The 21,687-nt window shown below is 48.0% G+C and overlaps 1 long non-coding RNA gene across 3 annotated transcripts; it reads right to left on the bottom strand.

Annotated features, from left to right (window-relative positions):
• Positions 1-17,547: 17,547 nt before the first annotated feature.
• On the bottom strand, positions 17,548-20,761 carry LOC142365692 (uncharacterized). Of its 3 annotated transcripts, none has more exons than XR_012766559.1 (3): positions 20,363-20,761; positions 18,689-18,793; positions 17,548-17,887 (listed from the first exon to the last, which is right to left on the bottom strand). It is a non-coding gene; the product is annotated as an uncharacterized LOC142365692 (long non-coding RNA). The 3 variants fall into 3 exon arrangements; XR_012766560.1 differs by lacking the exon at positions 20,363-20,761 and adding an exon at positions 20,178-20,354; XR_012766561.1 differs by lacking the exon at positions 20,363-20,761 and adding an exon at positions 19,369-19,732.
• Between the last annotated feature and the right edge of the window lie 926 nt (positions 20,762-21,687).

Here is a 21,687-nt window from a genome sequence, read left to right as displayed (position 1 = left end):
ACCCACTTACTCCACGTAGCATCTGTGGCATGATGCGTAGAGGGGACCCTCTCTTTGAACATCCAGCCCAGGACCGGCAATCGTGGTGCTAGGAGGAGCTGTGCTTCAGTGACGACCACTTCTGAAGCAGCTCGAACGCCTTCATATGCTGCCAGAATCTCTTTGTCAGTGGGAGTATAGCGGGCCTCCGATCCTTTGTATCCCCGGCTCCAAAACCCCAAGGGTCAACCTCGAGTCTCCCCTGGTGCTTTCTGCCAGAGACTCCAGGTTGGGCCATTCTCCCCGGCTGCGGTGTAGAGCACGTTTTTAACATCTTGCCCTGACCGGACCGGACCAAGGGCTACGGCATGAACTGTCTCCCGTTTAATTTGTTCAAATGCCTGTCGTTGCTCAGGGCCCCATTCAAAATCATTCTTCTTCCGGGTCACGTGGTACAGAGGACTTACAATCTGGCAGTAATTTGGGATGTGCATCCTCCAAAAACCCACAACACCCAGGAAGGCTTGTGCTTCCTTTTTGCTGGTTGGTGGGGACATAGCTGCTATTTTGTTGATGACATCCATTGGGATTTGACGGCGCCCATCCTGCCATTTTATTCCCAAAAACTAGATCTCTTGCACAGGTCCCTTGACTTTACTTCGCTTAATGGCAAAACCGGCTGTCAGAAGGATCTGAACTATTTTCTCCCCTTTCTCAAAAACTTCCTCCTCTGTGTCACCCCATACAATGATGTCATCGATGTACTGCAGATGTTCTGGAGCTTCACCCTTTTCCAGTGCAGTCTGGATTAGTCCATGGCAAATGGTGGGACTGTGTTTCCACCCCTGGGGCAGTCGATTCCAGGTGTACTGGATGCCCCTCCAGGTGAAAGCAAACTGTGGCCTGCACTCTGCTGCCAAAGGGATGGAGAAGAATGCATTAGCAATGTCAATTGTAGCGTACCACTTGGCTGCCTTTGACTCCAGCTGATATTGAAGTTCTAGCACGTCTGGCACGGCAGCACTCAGTGGTGGTGTGACTTCATTCAGGGGACAGTGGTCTACTGTCAGTCTCCACTCTCCAGTAGATTTTCTCACTGGCCATATCACAGAATAGTAGTAGGGGTTGGAAGGGACCTCTGTGGGTCATCTAGTCCAACCCCCCCGCCGAAGCAGGGTCACCTACAGCAGGCTGCACAGGACCTTGTCCAGGCGGGTCTTGAATATCTCCAGAGAAGGAGACTCCACAACCTCCCTGGGCAGCCTGTTCCAGTGCTCCGTCACCCTCAGAGAGAAGAAGTTCCTCCTCATGTTCAGACAGAACTTCCTGTGCCTCAGTTTGTGCCCATTACCCCTTGTCCTGTCACTGGGCACCACTGAAAAGAGCTTGGCCCCATCCTCCTGACACCCACCCTTCAGATATTTGTAGGCATTTATTAGGTCCCCTCGCAGCCTTCTCTTCTTCAGGCTGAACAAGCCCAGTTCCCTCAACCTCTCCTCGTAGTGGAGATGCTCCAGTCCCCTCACCATCCTTGTAGCCCTCCGCTGGACTCTCTCCAGTAGCTCTTCATCCTTCTTGAACTGGGGAGCCCAGAACTGGACACAGTACTCCAGATGAGGCCTCACCAGGGTAGTGTAGAGGGGAAGGAGAACCTCCCTTGTCCTGCTGGCCACACTCTTCTTGATGCACCCCAGGATCCCATTGGCCTTCTTGGCAGCCAGGGCACACTGCTGGCTCATAGTTAACCTGTCGTCCACCAGGACACCCAGGTCCCTCTCCGCAGAGCTGCTCTCCAGCAGGTCCACCCCAAGCCTGTACTGGTGCATGAGGTTGTTCCTCCCCAGGTGCAGGACCCTGCACTTGCCCTTGTTGAACCTCATCAGGTTCCTCTCTGCCCAACTTTCCAGCCTATCCAGGTCACGCTGAATGGCAGCACAGCCTTCCGGTGTATCCACCACACCTCCCAGTTTGGTGTCGTCAGCAAACTTGCTGAGGGTACATTCTAACTCTTCATCCAGGTCGTTGATGAAGAAGTTAAACAAGACTGGGCCCAGTACTGACCCCTGAGGGACACCACTAGTTACCAGCCTCCAGCTAGACTCAGCGCCGCTGATGACAACCCTCTGAGTTCTGCCATTCAGCCAGTTCTCTATCCACTTCACCGACCACTCATCCAGCCCACACTTCCTCAGCTTCCCCAGGAGGATATCATGGGAGACTGTGTCGAAAGCCTTGCTGAAGTCAAGGTAGATAACATCCACAGCTCTCCCTTCGTCTACCCAGCCAGTCATGTCATCATAGAAAGCTATCAGATTGGTCAGGCATGATTTCCCCTTGGTGAATCCATGCTGACTACTCCTGATAACCTTCTTTTCTTCCACTTGCTTGATGATGGCCTCCAGGATAAGCTGCTCCATCACCTTTCCCGGGATGGAGGTGAGGCTGACCGGCCTGTAGTTCCCTGGGTCCTCCTTCTTGCCCTTTTTGAAGATTGGAGTGACATTGGCCTTTCTCCAGTCCTCGGGCACCTCTCCAGTCCTCCAGGACCTCTCAAAGATGATGGAGAGTGGCTCAGCAATGACATCCGCCAGCTCCCTCAGCACTCGTGGGTGCATTCCGTCGGGGCCCATGGATTTGTGGACATCCAGATCACTTAAGCGATCCCTCACACAGTCCTCCTCGACCAAGGGAAAGTCGTCCTCTCTGTAGGCTTCTTCTCTTACCTCCGGGGCCTGGGATTCCTGAGGGCCAGTCTTAGCACTGAAGACTGAAGCAAAGAAGGCATTCATTAGCTCTGCCTTCTCCGCATCCTCCGTCACCAGGACACCCGCCTCATTCAGCAGCGGCCCCACGTTGTCCCTAGCCTTCCTTTTGCTGCTGATGTAGTTGAAGAAGCCCTTCTTGTTGTTTTTGACATCCCTTGCCAGCTTCAATTCCAGGTGAGCCTTGGCCTTCCTCGTCGCATCCCTGCATGCTCTCACTACGTTTCTGTACTCTTCCCAAGTGGCCTGTCCCTCTTTCCACATGCCATGCACCTTTCTCTTCTGCCTGATCTCCGCTAGAAGCTCCTTGTTTAACCATGCAGGTCTCCTGCCTCCTTTGCTAAATTTCTTTCTCAGGGGGATGCATTGCTCCTGTGCATGGAAGAAGTGTTGTTTAAAGAGCGACCAGCACTCATGGACCCCCCTGCCTTCGAGAGCCCTAGCCCACGGGATTCCTCCCAGTAGCTCCTTGAAGAGGGCAAAGTCAGCCCTCCTGAGGTCCAGGGTTTTGATCCTGCTTATCGCCCTGCTTCCTCCATGCAGGATCCTGAACTCGACCATTTCATGGTCACTGCAGCCGAGTCTACCTCCAACCTTCACGTCCTCCACCAGTCCCTCCTTGTTTGTTAACACGAGGTCCAGCAGCGCGCCTTTCCTTGTTGGTTCCTCCACCACTTGCATCAGAAAGTTATCATCGATGCTCTGTAGGAACCTCCTGGATTGCGCCTGCCTAGCTGTATGGTCTTCCCAGCTGATGTCAGGGTGGTTGAAGTCCCCCGTGAGAACCAGAGCCTGTGACTGTGAGGCTGCTTGCAGCTGCCTGTAGAAGGCTTCATCAACCTCCTCCTCCTGGTCAGGTGGCCTGTAGTATACACCCACCGTAATGTCACCCGTGTGAGCCTGTCCCTTAATTCTAACCCACAAGCTTTCAACTCCTTCTTCACTTGCCCCCAGGCCAAGCTCAATGCATTCCAGTTGCATATGGGACTATTAAAGGGTGAGCGAGTTTTGCTGATCACTCCTTGACTCTCCAGCTGGCGGATCAGCTGATGAATGGGGAGAAGGGAGTCTTGGTTGGTGCGATATTGTCGCCGGTGCACCGTTGTGGTCGCAATTGGCACCTGTTGTTCTTCAACCCTCAGCAACCCCACAACGGAAGGATCCTCCGAGACCAGGCAAAATGGACAGCTGTTTAGTTTCTTCTGTCTCCAAAGCAGCTATGCCAAAAGCCCACCGATACCCCTTTGGGTCCTTGAAATACCCTCTCCTAAGATAGTCTATACCAAGGATGCACGGAGCCTCGGGGCCAGTTACAATGGGGTGCTTCTGCCACTCCTGCCCAGTGAGGCTCACTTCAGCCTCCAACACAGTCAGCTCTTGGGACCCCCCTGTCACTCCAGAAATGCAAATGGACTCTGACCCTTTGAAATCTGATGGCATTAAAGTACACTGTGCACCAGTGTCCACTAGAGCTTTATACTCTTGTGGATCTGACGTGCCAGGCCACCGAATCCACACCGGCCAATAAACACGGTTGTCCCTTTCCTCCACCTGGGTGGAGGCAGGGCTTCTCTAATCCTGATCAGAGAAATTGCTGCTCACCTGCTGTAAAAATGACTTGGAGGTCCCTTCCAGAGGATCGGAATCAAGGTCAAACTGTCTACCTGGTCTGGAGAGCTGGCTGCTGGAAACTGGAGCAGCATTTTTCCTAACAGAATCCCCTTTTGTGATGGTTTTACCTCGCAACCCATGCACTCGTGCCTCTAGGGTTGAGGTAGGTTTTCCATCCCACTTCCTCATGTCCTCTCCGTGGTCACGCAGGTAAAACCACAGGGTGCCCCGTGGTGTGTAGCCTCTGTATTCCCTCTCCTGAGCAGAGGAACGCTTGCCCCTAATAGCTGAGATGCGGGCCCGTACAGGTGGGGAGTAGGACATATCGTCTTTGAATTGCTGGAACTCCCGGGACAGCTTCTTCACAGCTGAGACAAGGGAGGAAGAGAGACTTTCCTCATACTGCCGGAGTCGGACAGCCACCTCACGCACTGTTGGTGTCTCCTCACCTTTCCAGTTTACTGCTGCCAGTGAGTTGGCATATGAGGATGGTGCGCTCTGCACAAACTTCCTCCACATGGATTGTGAGCACTGGAGTTCATCTGGGTCTGTGGGTACCTGCTCATCGTCTGTGTCATAGTAAACCAGTTCCTGCACAGCTAATTCCCTCAAGTACTGAATACCCCTCTCCATATTGGTCCACTTGCCAGGGTAGCATACAAAATCATCACTGAAGGGGTACCCCTCCCTCACGCCTGACAGAAGTCTCCTCCAGAGGCTGAGGACTTGTTCCTTATTCCCAATGGCCTTGTCAATGCCCCCTTCCCTGGCCAGGGATCTCAGCTGCTTGGCTTCCTTGCCCTCTAATTCCAAGCTGCTGGCCCCGTTATCCCAGCACCGCAGCAGCCAGGTGACAATGTGTTTGCCTGGGTGGCAGCTGAAATCTTTCCGCATGTCTCGCAGCTCGCTCAGGGACTGGGTGATGATCTCTGTCTCTGTCTCACACGATGACCCTGGCTCATTGTTATCCTTCCCGGACCGATCTGATTTCTTTGCGTCTTTCTTTAGTTTTACAGGGGCAAGTGCAACCAGCACAGGTTAGTCATTGGGCTCAGTTGCGATGCCTGCGGCTGGAGCTGGAGATGCAGCAACTGCCGTGCCCACCGGGGAAGCTGGGACAACGCCAGTGGCTGCAGCAGTGGTGGTGCCGGTCGGGGGGCTGTGACTGCCTGCTGGGCTGGAGGGGCTGCAGGGCCGGCTTGTCACCGAAAATCCGGGAATAAAACCTCGTAACACCAATGTAGTGTTAAAAGGCAGGCATTCTTTATTGCGGCGCCGGATGCACGGGGGATAATTCCACCGAACGTGCATACCCCATACCCTTTCCGTGCAGTTTATATAGCTCAAAATATACATATTCATCTGATTACATAAGCCCTTCCTTTCATAGCCAAATCAGCCCATTTCCATACACTCCTCCCACCCGCGCTTGTGCAGTGCCTCCTAGTGGTGGTCGTCGGGGGTCCCAAGATGAAGGCTTATCCTCTTCATCACAGTTTCTGCGCAAACTCAGTCCTCTTCTGGCTCTATTCCCTGCGGCACGGGTCGTCTTGACCAGTTCTAGGCACCTGCTAGTTTTAATTAACACTAACTTCTTTGGGGGGAGATGTATGACTTTTTGCTTCAGTTAATTCACACAATAGATAGGTACCACAAATACACCTGCAACCATTTGCTAACGCTATTTCTGTTAAAAATCCCCCTTCACCATTATTGTTTAACATTAATGATTACCTAGGGACTAAACCCTCTGTTCCCAGACCTAATGTCCAGATGGGCAGGGCTGTACAAGGGACATAGCAGCACTGTTTGTGCTTTATGATTAACTAATTCCATCACCGTGGTTACATTTCCCCCCTTTGGAAGTTTTGAAATAATTATCTTTTCAATACTTCCATAATTAAATTTTTTTTAATCATATAATGATTAAATATTATTAAAATATACTTTTCAAAATTACAGCACTACACTTATAGTCCACTTGTTTCGCTATAGGGTGGTGGAAGTGTTACAACCAACTCACTAAGGTTTTGTCTTCTTGCAATAGCCTGAATAATCATTCGATTAAAAGCTGTTCTGTTGGTGAGTTCCTTTTTCAGACAATAATATATGAGCAGTATTATTAAAACTACTACCAGTAAAAGCAGTCCGGTACCGATTAAAGATTTGACCCAAGAACTAATATTCCACCTGAATCCATTAAAAAGTTTATCAAGCCAATTTTCTTGCATGTCTTGTTGAATTTCCCCAAGTTACTGATTCTCCTACCGCCCTTGGGATTGGAAGACATGCAGTTATTTGGGTCACATTTTGTAAATTTGCAAATTCTTCTATAAGCCCGATTATCAAATTTTCTTCTGGAGTCCTCCTTAGGAGGTATATTAATTGTTCTGCTTTTATTGGCAGTGAATCAACGTTTTCTGTTCTTACTTCTAATACACTGAACAGTGCTCCTATTATCATCAATTTTCAGATCGAGATACAGTCTCCCCGCATTTTATAGCAATAACTACTCTTTTTAGATATATTTCAAAGTCAGTTTTGCAGTCTCTGGATTTCTATTGATGACTCTCCACGAAGGGGCCTTCTTCACTCGAGTGTAGTGTATCCACGGTTCCACCCCTTCTACTTTGACAGCAGTGTAAGTTGTTAACAGTACCTGAAAAGGTGCTTTCCACTTCTCCTGCAGTGGTTCAGAGTTCCAAGTCTTTATGTACACGAAATCACCTGGTTGATATTGATGCACAGGTGTATCCAAAGCAAGCGATCTGGTCAGCACAACGTATTTTCGGAGTGCTTCAAGTGTTTTTCCTAAAGAAACCAAATACATTTTTAAATCTGTTTCCCCTGCTATTTTCATATCCCCTGGGATTAAAGGAGTCTGATAAGGTTTGCCATACAAAATTTCGTATGGACTTACACCATCTTTACATCTTGGTTGGATTCTGATTCTCAGAAGTGCTAATGGTAAAGCTTGTGGCCATTTTAAAGACACCTCTTGACAAATTTTATTTATTTGTCTTTTTAATGTTTGGTTCATTCTTTCAATTCTTTCACTGGATTGTGGCCTCCAGGGGGTATGTAAATCCCAATTTATTCCTAAAATTTTACTCACTTGTTGAACTATTTCTGCTACAAAATGTGGTCTCCTATTGGAAGACATGCCAATTGATACCCCAAACCTTGGTATTATTTCTTTCAACAATATTTTAACTACTTCTCTCGCTTTGTTGGTGCGACAAGGAAAGGCTTCTGGCCATCCAGAACAAGTATCAATTAATACTAATAGACACCTGAATCCATTCTGCCTGGGCAGTTCAGAAAAATCAATTTGCCAATAATCTCCTGGGGTGTTACCCTGTTTTGTTACTCCTAGGGGTGCCCTTTTCCAATTTAAAGGATTATTTTTGAGACAAATTGGACACTTAGCTACTATAGATTTCATTACTCCTGTCATTCCTACACACACTGCAGATTATTTTAGACTCGAGAACATAGCATTTACACCCCAATGTGTCTGTGCATGTTTTTCTTTCGCAAGTTCTAACATGACTTGCGGGGTTACAATTACCTGTTTTTCCGGCGTTACCCACCACCCTTCTGTATTTTGTGATGCCTTTAATTGTTCTGCCACTTGCTCATCCAATTTACTATATTTTGGTTTCAGATTCGGGATTTTTATTTGTTTTACTGGTACTAGTGCAAGGATACCTCGTTCCGCAGTCTCCTTTGCTGTTTTGTCTGCCAATCGATTACCTGTGTTTACAGCTGTCTGACCAAACTGATGAGCCTTGCAGTGCATCACCGCCACTTCCTTTGGTTTCTGCACCTCTTCGAGGAGCTGAAGGATTTCTTCTTTATGTTTTATCGATGATCCTTGGGCTGAGAGCAGTCCTCTTTCTTTCCAGATGGCTCCATGAGCATGAATCACACCAAATGCATATTTGGAATCAGTCCATATATTTACCCTTTTTCCTTCTGCCATGCGCAAGGCTTGCTGCAACGCCACCAGTTCTGCTTTCTGTGCCGAGGTATTTGCAGGTAGTGTTCCTGACTCCAGTACCTCGGTGGTGGTGACAACAGCGTATCCGGCCGTTCGTCTTCCCTCTTTGACAAAGCTGCTTCCATCTGCGAACAATTCGAAATCAGGATTTTCCAGAGGCTCATCCCTCAGGTCCGGTCTGCTGGAATAGACTTGTTCAACAGTTAGCAGGCAGTCATGTTCTAGATTTTCTGTTGGATTTTTCATTGACAGAAACATTGCTGGATTTACGATGGTTGTGGTTTTCAGTTCCACATCATCCTGCTCTAGCAAGACAACCTGATATTTTAGCATTCTGCTGGGGGACAGCCAATGACCCCCCTTTTGTTCTAGAACAGTTACCACCATGTGTGGTACATACACCACCATCTTTTGGCCCATAGTCAATTTTCAAGCTTCCTGAATCAGCAATACCGTTGCTGCCACAGCACGCAAACATCCCAGCCATCCTTTACTCACGTTGTTGAGTTCTTTAGAGAAGTATCCTACTGGCCGCTTCTAGGATCCCAGACGTTGTGCCAGCACTCCAAGGGCCAGGTGTTGCCTCTCATGGACAAACAGTTTTCCAAATATCGTGGGGCTATTTTTGAATCCTTGTGGAAGTACAGTCCATGTCAGTTGCATCTTTCGTCCTGTTGCAGGGCTCTCCCATTCAAAAGCAAATATGCTTTGACTTTGTGCATCCAGAGGTATGCAAAAGAAGGCATCCTTTAAATCTAGTACAGTAAACCATTTATGCTCCTCTTTCAGGGATGTCAATAAAGTATAGGGATTGGCCACTACTGGGTGTATATCTTGAACTATTTGATTTATAGCTCTTAGATCCTGGACTAGTCGATATTCCCGTCCCCCAGGTTTCTTTACCGGTAATATAGGTGTGTTATATTCTGACTCGCATTCTACCAAAAGTCCACATTCCAAAAATTTCGTGATTAACCCCTCCAATCCTTTTCGAGCCTCCCACTTAATATGATATTATTTTTGTCTTACCGGTTTGGATCCAGGTTTTAAGGTCACTTTTACCGGTTCTGCCAATTTGGACCGCCCTGGAACTTCATTTGCCCAAACCAAGGGGATTACTGTGTTTTCCACCTCTTCTGGAATTTGTTCCTCCTTAAAAGAATCCTGTAACATAAACACCCTTGCCTTTACGGCTTTTGATTCTGGTATCAATTATTCAATTTCCCCATTTTTAAAAGTTATTTGTGCCTCTAGTTTGCTTAATAAATCTCGTCCTAACAAAGGCAATGGACATTCAGGCATATATAGAAACTGGTGAGTTACCCACTGTTTTCTCAATCTAAATTTCAACAGCTCTAAGAAAGGTTAATTTTCTTTTTACCCTGTCGCACCAACAACATCTACAGATTTATGACTACATTTCCCTTTACATGTATTTAATACCAAATAAGTGGTCCTTGTATTTATTAAAAATTTTACTTCCTTATTCCCTAGCTTCTCAGAGAGGGGCTTGGAGGGGAGAAGCCGATTCTGCTACCGCCCCGCCCCGTCCTTCCCCGTGTCCTTCCCGAAACCAGGCTAAATCTTCCTGCCCCCCCCCCCCATAGGAGAAACAGAAGGACTGTCTGTCTCAGATTTTCGGTCCTCCTCATCACCTCCCCATCTCCGACAAGGTGCAACCATTAATTCAACATCCTCCTCCTCAGGCTCATATTTCAAACACTCTTTGCCAACACTACAAGCGACGCAACATTTCTTTGAACCCTTTTCGCAGTTTCCTTTCTTTAAAGCCATTACCATAGAACCGCGCGGATGTATCCCACACTGCCTTTGCCATTCCAAATGATTTCTCAACGAGAAAAACAAATCTACATATGTCATTTCTTCCTATTTGCCTTCCCTTTTTACAAAACAACATTAATTGCAAAATGGTATTATAACACAGTGTCCCGTCCTCCGGCCACTTCTCCCCATCATCCAGAGTATATAACGGCTACCAATGATTACAATACTCAATTAACTGTTTCCGAGTTCAAGGGTCCCCCCCCAGCTCTTTCCAGTGTTTTAAAATACATCCCAAAGGCATGCCCCTTGGGATGGGTCTTTTACTCGGAAAGGTGCCCATGCTTCAAATGACCAGTGGTAGTGATTGTGCACTATATCACAAACACTAATCAGAGGGACCCCAACCCTTGTTGGAGCTCCCTTTGGGATCCCAGCTCCCTGCTGAGATCTTGGAGACTTCAACCCCCTGTTGAAGACCTCCACCTTGGGCCCCGCTCCACCGGCTTTCACCGAGCAGAGACTTTCCACAAAGGTACCTTTTAGCCCAACTCTACGAGGTTTTCACCGCAATTTACGAGCAGGCGTATATTATACCTAAAGAATGCCTTAATTAAATTCCAGGGGACTTACTTGGAATCCTTCGGTCCGGGGATCAGAGGTTCTCCTCGAGAATCCCTCGATGCCGGCTGGAGGTCCCGTGATCCCACGGATCTGTCGGTATTCACAAGCAGGGTCCCATCTGGGTCGCCAGAAACTGTCACCGAAAATCCGGGAATAAAACCTCGTAACACCAATGTAGTGTTAAAAGGCAGGCATTCTTTATTGCGACGCCGGATGCACGGGGGATAATTCCACCGAACGTGCATACCCCATACCCTTTCCATGCAGTTTATATAGATCAAAATATACATATTCATCTGATTACATAAGCCCTTCCTTTCATAGCCAAATCAGCCCATTTCCATACACTCCTCCCACCCGCGCTTGCGCAGTGCCTCCTAGTGGTGGTCGTCGGGGGTCCCAAGATGAAGGCTTATCCTCTTCATCACAGTTTCTGCGCAAACTCAGTCCTCTTCTGGCTCTATTCCCTGCGGCACGGGTCGTCTTGACCAGTTCTAGGCACCTGCTGGTTTTAATTAAAACTAACTTCTTTGGGGGGAGATGTATGACTTTTTGCTTCAGTTAATTCACACAATAGATAGGTACCACAAATACACCTGCAACTATTTGCTAACGCTATTTCTATTAAAAATCCCCCTTCACCATTACTGTTTAACATTAATGATTACCTAGGGACTAAACCCTCTGTTCCCAGCCCTAATGTCCAGATGGGCAGGGCTGTACAAGGGACATAGCAGCATTGTTCGTGCTTTATGATTAACTAATTCCATCACCTTGGTTACAGGCTGGGAGGGCAGTGCCAGTCGCAGTGCCTGCTGCTTCGTTTCCCCCCCTTTCCCCTTTAGAGCACTGAACAGTGTTGAACAGTGCAGCTCGGTAGGCGTGGGTCAGACCCCAGCACATTGCTGTGATTTGTGTCTCTCTGGAGTTCCCAGGGTGGCAGCACACTTTTTGCAGATATTTTACTAGTTTGTCCGGATTCTGTACTTGCTCAGGGGTGAATTTCAAAGACACTGGGGGTGCCCACTGCCCTAGACACCTGCCCATGCCGTCCCACACACCCACTTGCTCAGAGGTATCCAGCCCCGGGGCAGGTCTCTGCACGATGTTCTTAACTACTTGTTTAACCCTAAACAAAAGCTGCAACCCATTCAGGAGGCATAACAATAGAAACACACTGGTCTGAGCATCCCATGAGTACTCAAAATTCAAAGCCGTTAGGACTAGCCTGAAGGAGAGAGGGGGGGTGAAAGAGTGGGGGAAGGTATCCCCTCTGGTTTTCCCCACAGATTGGGTTTAATTATTAACAAATTGTAAGACATAGGATCCGAGGTATGGAAATAACCGCAGTGCTGCATGCAAATACAAGCCTAATTTCATGCAGTGATGTTATCATGTCATAGGTCAGTATCATACAGTACAGCAAAACTGTCATCCTAATCCTTTTCCCCGAGGTAATGAACATCACCACAGGGAACACGTACAGCAAATACGGGTTCAAATACCACAGCCATTTGATCAAAGTCAGAAACATTTTTTACCGGCGACTATTTAACTAACACAATAAATGCGTATAACAAAATTTAACAAAATCTAAGAAAGCTGTTTTAACACATGCTGCTCAGCCCTGCCGTTATCCCCGCCCCATGCTTGGGTGCCAAATTTAATGTTCTGGTTTGGCTGCGGCTGGCAACAAAAGCGCCACGTGGCCGCCCCTCCCCCTGCCGGGGTGCAGAGGAGAATGGAAAGAATGTAACAAATGTAACATGTAGGGGATGTTATAACATCAGGTGGTCAGAATCACTGCACAACCAAAACAAGCCTTGGTTCTTTGTGAATAATTGGGACGGTTGTAAGATAAGGGACTCCTGAATAATCCCTTCAGGCTGGGCCTTGGGAGAACAGGTATGCAAACTACAGAGATAAGGAGGCTGCAAGATGATCTCAAGACCCCCCATCTATGGAAGGACATTAACACCTACCAATGAGTTCTCGGAAAAACCATTACTATGATAAGTGTTTATTGGAAATGTAATTAATATGTATGTTAATACAGATAAATACCTAGTAACTGTCTCTTTGGTGCACACATTTGGAGGAGAGATCCCCCATGTGCCCAGCACTGTAATAAAAAATACCTGTTTAATAGTCTTCCAACTACTGAGTCTTCAATTCCAGCTTTTCATGGCATCAGTACCAAAATGTATACCCTCAGGTACTAGTAACCTGGTATACCGCGCTCAGCGTAGGACGTGTCCTACGACTTACAAGAACTCCCCAAATGACTGGTCTCAGATTCCAAAACAAAGAAAGAGAGTCTGGGAGAGACTCTCAAAATCCTACCCCCCCCGTGGCAAGACCCTGCACTGACACTTGATAAATCATAAACCACGGCCCCGATGAATCAGAGTCTAAATACAACAGTCCCAAGTCAAAAACCGGAAATCAGCAGAAGGTACCAAACATAAGTGGTTTGGGGTTTTTTTTCTCTTTTTTTTTTTGACCTGTTTGTCATTCACACAGAGGCTTCATACATAGTCATACAATCTTTCCAATGTACTAGGATACATCCTAAGGGGCTTTTCTTTAAAATACCACTGCTTTGCTGTCCCTCATTTTATTGATTCTATACTTCTGTTAGTCTTTCTACAGATTATCTTAACCATTTTAACCTGTCGTCCCCTTCTGTCCCACTCTGACCAGTTTCACAAATTTCGCAATTAATATTCTGGTCGCAGATAAAACAATTCAGGAGAAAAAGAGGTTCACAGTGAAATGTGCAGCTTTTCAAGGTTTTTTGTTTTATTTTGTTTTGTTTTATCCCTCTCACCCCCACTTTACAACCGTATCGCCTTTCGGTCACTCATTCATTCACCAGTTAACTTACATTCACACTCATTTGTCAGTTTTATGATGCCTGATGGGTATGTTAACAAGCCAGTATCCAAGACATCCAATATCCGAGTTCAATACCAACAAGTCCATATTGCTAGAAATACAACTTAAGCGGGTTTCCTAAGCGTACCAATACCAGAAGTACGTTATTACAGAAGTACAAAGCTCAACCTGTGCTTGCACCAATGTACCAAGACGTATACCCTCAGGCACTAGTAGCCTGGTATACAGCGCTCAGCGTAGGATGTCTCCTACGACTTATGAGAACTCTCCAAATGACCGGTCTCAGATTCCAAAACAGAGAAAGAAAGGAAGAAAAAAATATTTAAAGAATACCTCTACTCGTTTAGATGGTCCATGTCTGCTCCCACAGTGATCTGAGTGAGGCGAGGAGTCCCTCCGGGAAATCCCGGGGGTACCCTAGGGAATCCTGTTCTCAGCAAGTCCTGCAGCCGAGCAGAGTGGGTCCCATCTAGGGTGCCAGAAATGATGCCGTGAAAAGCCGGAGTTGAAGACTCAGTAGTCAGAAGGCTATTAAGTAGGTATTCTTTATTATGGCGCAGGGCACATGGGGGATCTCTCCTCCAAATGTGTGCACCAAAAGGACACACTTACTAGGTATTTATGCTATGTTAGCATACATATTAATTACATTTCCAAGAAATGCTTATCATAGTTTTTCTGAGAACTCATTAGTATATGGTAATGTCCTTCACGCATGTTTGTTGGCGTCTCTGGGTGATTGGTGGGGTCTTCAGATTATCCTGCAGCCTCCTTATCTCTGTAGTTTGCATACCTGTTCTCCCAAGGCCCAGCCTAAAGGGATTATTCAGGAGTCTCTTATCTTACAATCGTCCCAATTATTCACAAAGAACCAAGACTTGTTTTGGTTGTGCAATGATTCTGACCATTACATTTGTTACATTCACAGGTATCAACGGTTTATTTTTCGGGTTGTTTCGAGTTTTTCTTTCTTTCTCTGCGGGTGGGAGAGAAAGTAAGACAAACCTAAGGGAGTTATAGATATTGGGAATTCACAAACTTCTAAGGACTACCAATGTTGGAAAATAATTGTTTCTTAATAGCTGTGAATATCTGTAGCAGTTGTCTTACTAATTCGTTGTTCTTGCCTCCTTCTGTGAAAGTGTTCCAATACCAAATTCTTATCTAGCCTAGGCAACTGCTTGTTATGTAGCTTCTTCTGCCTTGAAGCCAAGTTTCAATGCTTGTGCTATTTCTCAGGATCCTGTTTATGGCTGCCTTATGGTCAGAAGTGTGCATCCTACATGCATAATATCAAGGTGATCTGCCTTCTATGTGTTTTCCTTGCTTGAATGCATTGGCTAACATGAGGAATGGAGAGGACGGATAATTTGTGGAAGTGAAACTGAACTGGGTAGTGTCAACTATGTTAGTCAAGTACTTCACATTGCCTAACAATGTTGCTTTGTGTTGAAGGCCATTGTTTCAAGTTTCTTTGTGGAATGACTCTGTAATGTAGTAGCTTCTCTTCTGGAAAAAGCAGCACTTTGGCCACCTCCAGAAGATGAGCAGTAGGTACCAAGTGCAACTAACTGCTGATCAGAGCATTCATGAGGGGAACAATGAATTTGGGAACGCATTGGTCTCTTAACATGGGGGCACTTAGACTAGCAGCTCATCCCTTTGTCCCTGTAAGTAGGAATGACAGGTCAAAGGCTCTAGTGTAGCCTGTAGTCAGTACAATCAGCAGTCTTGTATGGTGCTTAACTCCAGAAGCTGGTGCCAAAACCTTGTGCTGAGGCAAGACAGATGGAATACTACTGTTAGCAGCTTCCAGCACTGAGATCACAGATTAAAGAATCTGAATCTTCATGGCATTTAGCAGGCTAGTGATGAGCAATTTTCTCTAGTCAGCTTCCAGTGAAACCAGATGTTCAATCAGTTGTGTCTAAGGGTCTGTCTGGTCCATGCATTTATTATGTTACCTGGGACATGAAGTTCTGACTGTACTGGAGTACTGATGTCCATCTCCCTGCATTAGCTTCAACTTTAATGTCCTTAGATGTTCCTTGATATCAGCGGTTTTGTGGGGTTATGCTGAGGTAATGCCACTTCTGGGGCAGATGGAAGGTACCTCCTGTCCCTTCAGGGTCTAAAACTTTCCAGGCAAATCTCTTTCCAGACACCTTTAAATTCATACTTTTCAACAGGTCCAAATCCTTTTAATAGGATTGAGGTGCCCTTAAACTAAATAACTCCTGAACATCCCAGCACATGCAGACATAATTCATGCTGATTTAATGTAATTTCCTTAATTTTCAGTTCTGATTAAAGGGGCAGAATAACCTTCCTCGACCTACTAGCAACGCTTCTTTTGATGCAGCCCAGGATACAGTTGGCCTTCTGGGCTGCGAGCGCACATGACAGGTCATGTTGAACTTCTCACCAATCAGCACTCCCAAGTCCTTCTTCACAGGGGTGCCCTCAATCCATTCTCCACCGAGCCTGTATTTGTGCTTACGATTACCCCGACGATGTACAGGACCTTGCATTTGGCCTTGTTGAACTTCATGAGATTCGCACAGGCCCACCTCTCAAGCCTGTCCAGGTCCCTCTAGATGGCATCCCTTCCCTCCAGCATGTCGACGGCACCACACAGCTTGGTGTCATCGGCAAACATGCCAAGGGTGCCCTCAATCCCACTGTCCATGTTGCCGACAAAGATGTGAAACAGCACCAGTCCCAGTACCGACCCCTGAGGAACGCCACTCGTCACTGGTCTCCACTTGGACCTTGAGTCGTTGACTGCAACTCTTTGGTGCAACCTTCCAGCCGATTCCTTACCCACTGAGTGGTCCATCCATCAGATCCATGTCTCTCCAATTTAAAGAGAAGGATGTCATGTAGGACAGTGTCAAATGCTTTGCCCAAGTCCAGGTAGATGACATTAGTTGCTCTTCCCTTATCCACCAATGCTGTAACCCTGTCGCAGAAGGCCACCAAATTTGTCAGGCACGATTTGCCCTTAGTGAAGCCACGTTAGCTGTCACCAATCACTTCCCCTTTGCCATGTGCCTTACAATAGCTTCTAGAAGGATCTGCTACATGATCATGCTGGGCATAGAGGTGAACGTCCTGCTTTGGTTAAAACAGAACTAATTCTCTTTTAGCGAATCTTCCTTACTACTAAGTTCTTATAAGTAACTGCATTTTTTGAAGTTCGCTGCATATTTTACAGACAGTGTCCTCTCCAAATCTCATCACTCTAAATGGTGACAGGTGAGACTGACTGACCTGTAGTTCCCCAGGTCTTCATTTTTCCCTTTTTCCCTTATTAAAAATGAGCTATGTTTTCCCTTTTCCAGTCAGTGGAAACTTCACCAGACTACCACGACTTCTCAGATATGATGGATAGTGGCTTAGCAACTTCATCTGCCAGTTCCCCCAGGGCCTGCGGATGTACCTCATCAGGTACCATGGAGGTGTGCACCTCAGCTAGCCTCGAACCTGATCTTCTCCTACAGTGGGCAGTTCTTCATCACCACTGTTTTGGCTACTGCTGAGCAGTGCTCCCACAGCATGGAGGCTCTCTCTCCAACCACCCCCAAACTCCAGAAAGCTGGGGGTGGGCAAGAGGTTGGGAGCGGACAGAGCCGGGACAGCTGACCCAAACCGACAAAAGAGAGATTCCACTGTGCTATGGGAAGCCCCACAGCTGCCATTCAGACCGAGTGTTTTCCCCTACCATATCCCTCCTCACCAGAAAAGGGATAAAGTGCTCCAACAGGAGTTGGATGCTTCTCCAACACACTGCACTGTGCCAAAACCACCCAAAACCACTTACGCTCCACGGAGACACCATTTTAACTTGCAGAACTATTTCCCTCAGTAAGACGCTCAAGACAGAGATGATATCCCCATGCTAAATCTTTATTGTGCAACTGCTGCTCAAAGCCTTTGTTACCTTCCACAGACACACGTCACAAAAAATGAGACATCGACAGTGGCTAGACTGACGGGCAACAGACGAAATCCATTCAGTGGCGATTCGTACGCGTGCGGCAACTCTTGTGGTGCAAAAATCTTAGCCAGGTGGCCAGCCCAACTGACGGCCACCCAGAATATGTAGATGTACGTGACAGACAGGCTGCCCACCCTCGGGCCCTTCATCCACAACCATCCGGAATCCATCGGTCAGGCCCAGGTGAGCAGCACGCTTCTTCCCAGCGGGCATTAAATGCCCAAGAAGCTGGAGAAAGGAAGTACAAAACCGTAAACAAATAAAATAAAAAGCCACACACAAAGAGGGGAGAGGGCAGGAAGGGAAGGAAGGAGAGCAGAGAACCACCCAGAGAAACCAGTTAGCCAATTCCTAGCAATTCAACCACTGCGCTTTAAACTACCATCTGTCCACCTGCAAACGACATTTTCCAAGCAAAGCTACAGAAACCGATTATGCACACTACCGGGGGGGGGGGGGGGGGGGGGGGAGACACATGCAATTTCTGTCAAGCTACACAGTAACGGACTACAAAACACCCACAGAAGCTAAGCTCGTCTCCGGGTTAAAGCCCCCATTGTATCTTCGGGCAACACAAGCAGTTCTGGTGGAAAATAAACTTCAGGCTGCCTTTTGCGTGGGTTCACAAAGTCCTTGAACTTGACTTGTATAGCTCAAAGCGAAGCATCCAGCACCTCTCAACGGGCTTTGCCCTTCCTCACCCCTGACCTGCCAAAAACCCCAAGCCCTCTTCGCCCTATTAGAAGAAGTACCACTCCTCTCACTCTCACCCATGACAACAGGCATCAGACTGCGCTCCAAAGCGACACCGCATTTTGCACCAGAAGTACGTACCCAGGGATGAGCATTGCTTTATATCCCTACTTTTAGTCAAAAAGCTCAATTCCGTTACAAGCTAGAGGCAAAAAGGTTACAGCGCCAGAAAACCCAAAATAGCCTACCGCGCCCTATCAAGAGGGAAAGAGTCTAGTAAATTAGGAACTAATTACAGGTACAGTTTAGCATACAGAAAGCTTCCCCAGTACTTACAGATTCACCAGAACCATCTGCTTCAGATAACCTGATAATTGGCTCCTTAGGCATGTCTAGGAAAAGCATCGGAGCTTGGGGTGAAAGATCGCAGAACACAAGGCACTGGAGGAAGAGCAAACAGTTAAAACGTAATTGGCTTCAGAGAAAGGCAACAGCTTAAGCAAATCAATATGCCCCACTGAACTCGTGCAGAAGCAGGTTACCGGATACCCCAAACGCAAGCCGAAACGTTGACTTTTCTTACGTGATATCAATACTTTCTATACACAAAATGCAACGTATTTACAGAGCCCCCTCCAGAAGCGGGATTCAGCATGCAAGATGATGGGGGCAAGGAGACGGGCCAGGACTTCACATTAGCGACCTCCAGTATGTTTTGATTTGGGTTCACCATCTCCTAAGCACTTTTTCCGTTCGATGTGGTCCACGCAGAGGCAGGAGACAAAGGGCTTAACTCAATCAGCAAAGGATTCGGCGAAGTGGAAGATCAGCGGCCATTTGTTTTCCATGCTACAGGGAGCTCCAGTATTGAGCAAAAGCATAATCACAGGAAGCCTGCAAGTGCAGCGTACCAGTCTGTCTTCTACATTGCACATAAACCCTACCTTCAAGAGCAGAAGACATCCCTAACAGTTAACCGTCAGCAGTTTAATAACAAAATGATATGGGATACTAACTTAAAGTTACCATCGGGTAGGTAAGGGCTGCTTTTTTCCTCCCACACAGTCCGAGCAGCTCACTCGAGTTCCTAGCACATCGTGGTGCACCAGCATCCGTGAAACTTGCAAGCATGCTGTTATCACGGCCCCACCTCACCACAGCAACGAGATCTGGGAAGCTTTTGCAGCCTACAGGATGACCGGTTTCTAGATTTGTTTTATTTGGTTTTTTGGGTTTTTTTATTTACGAGAAATAAGAAAAGCTGTAATTCTTTGCTTTAATAATCCAGTTCGGGGCTTCAGAACCAAAGCCTTGCACAGCAGAGCTGTGAAATCCCTATAACGCTATTACGAGGCACATCAGGACCTGCATTTCTCCTATGCAGAACTAACTCCTTACGGTCGCTACGCGGACGTCCACTGTTTACACACCCCCCCCACATTCCGCCCCCCCCCCCCAGCCGAATCCCCGAGGACACTGACTGCGTGTGCTTAATCTACGGTTTCAAGACTATCATCCTACACGAGGCAGGACCGCTCCCATCCCTCGGCAGCAAACTTTGCACGACTTGCAGTGCCAAAGGGATATCACGCGGCAAACGCCTGCGGCTGCCACCAAGAGCGTTACCGTCAGAGGCCCTCCTCTGCGCACGCGCGCACGCGCCACGGTGGGGCTGGGAACCGAGGCGAGCCGGACAGCACCAGCAACCCAGTACGCGCCGCGGCAGCCGGGGGGGGCACCGAAGAAGCGCGATGTTTTAGGGATGGTGCAGTAGAGAGCGCCACAACCCAGAGAGGCCCCGCCCGTCCCCCGTCCCTCCACCCACCCTGCCGCGCTCCCGGGCACCGCGCAACGGGCCCTCGGCTCAGGGTGCCTGCGAGCGCGGGGGAGGAGGAGGGGGGGGGAAGGGAAGGGAAGGGAAGGGAAGGGAAGGGAAGGGAAGGGAAGGGAAGGGAAGGGAAGGGAAGGGAAGGGAAGGGAAGGGAAGGGAAGGGAAGGGGGACCGCGCACAGAGCAAAGCCGCGGCGACCTCCTCGTCCTCGCAGATGACGTTGGCGGGGAAGCGCCTTCCCGAAGACAGTGGCGGCGCCCCAATAATCTCGTCAGCCACGACAACGCCCCTTGTCGCCCCCGCGCTTCCTCCACTCGGCTAGGCCCTCCGCGGCGCCCATTGGGCCGCCAGATCGCCGCCGGCCGATCCCGCGTCTCGATTGGCTGTCTCGTCTGTCGTTTTCGCTTGTCCCCGCCCCCCTAGCGGGGCCGCCCTCGTCGACCTGGTGCTTGCCGGGGCTCAGGGAGTTTGCGTGCTCTCGGGGCGCGGAGGGATCCGACCCGGGGGCGGAGGGAGAAGACGTTGGCCGAGTCCGCGGAGGGATCTGCGCCGTGTAGTGCTGCGACCCTGTGCGCGGGCAACGAGGTCTCACAAGAGGCTGGTGTAGCTAGAAGTACTACTTACTGTTATTTATTACCGCAGCAAGTCCACCCCAAACGTGCTTGTGGCTTTTTGGCGCTGCTCCCTCCAGTCACATGACTGCTTTTGCCAGGGCAGGGCAGGCCTTAACTTTTCAGAACATTTCGCAGAGCCAACAGAAGGTGCTCTAAATTGTTCCCTGAAAGCCCCAATTCAATTGCAGCCGTTTCTAAGCTGCACGCCTCCCGGTGTCACCAAAAATCCGGGAATAGACCTTGTAACACCAATGTAGTGTTAAAAGGCAGGCATTCTTTATTGCGACGTCGGATGCACGGGGGATAATTCCGCCGAACGTGCATACCCCATACCCCTTCTGTGTAGCCTATATAGATCAAAATATACATATTCATCTGATTACATAAGCCCTTTCTTTCATAGTCAAATCAGTCCATTTTCATACACTCCTCCCACCCGCACTTGCGCAGTGCCTCCTAGTGGTGGTCGTCGGGGGTCCTAAGATGAAGGCTTATCCTCTTCATCACAGTTTCTGGGCAAACTCAGTCCTCTTCTGGCTCTGTTCCCTGCAGCACGGGTCATCTTGACCAGTTCTAGGCACCTGCTGGTTTTAATTAAAACTAACTTCTTTGGGGGGAGATGTATGACTTTTTGCTTCAATTAATTCACACAATAGATAGGTACCACAAATACACCTGCAACCATTTGCTAACGATATTTCTGTTAAAAATCCCCCTTCACCATTATTGTTTAACATTAATGATTACCTAGGGACTAAACCCTCTGTTCCCAGACCTAATGTCCAGATGGGCAGGGCTGTACAAGGGACATAGCAGCATTGTTTGTGCTTTATGATTAACTAATTCCATCACCGTGGTTACATTTCCCCCCTTTGGAAGTTTTGAAATAA

Source organism: Opisthocomus hoazin, chromosome W (assembly GCF_030867145.1).
Source record: "Opisthocomus hoazin isolate bOpiHoa1 chromosome W, bOpiHoa1.hap1, whole genome shotgun sequence".
Lineage (NCBI taxonomy): Eukaryota > Metazoa > Chordata > Aves > Opisthocomiformes > Opisthocomidae > Opisthocomus > Opisthocomus hoazin.
Note: the sequence above shows the minus strand (reverse complement) of the source record. Positions and strands in the feature narration are given on the sequence as shown.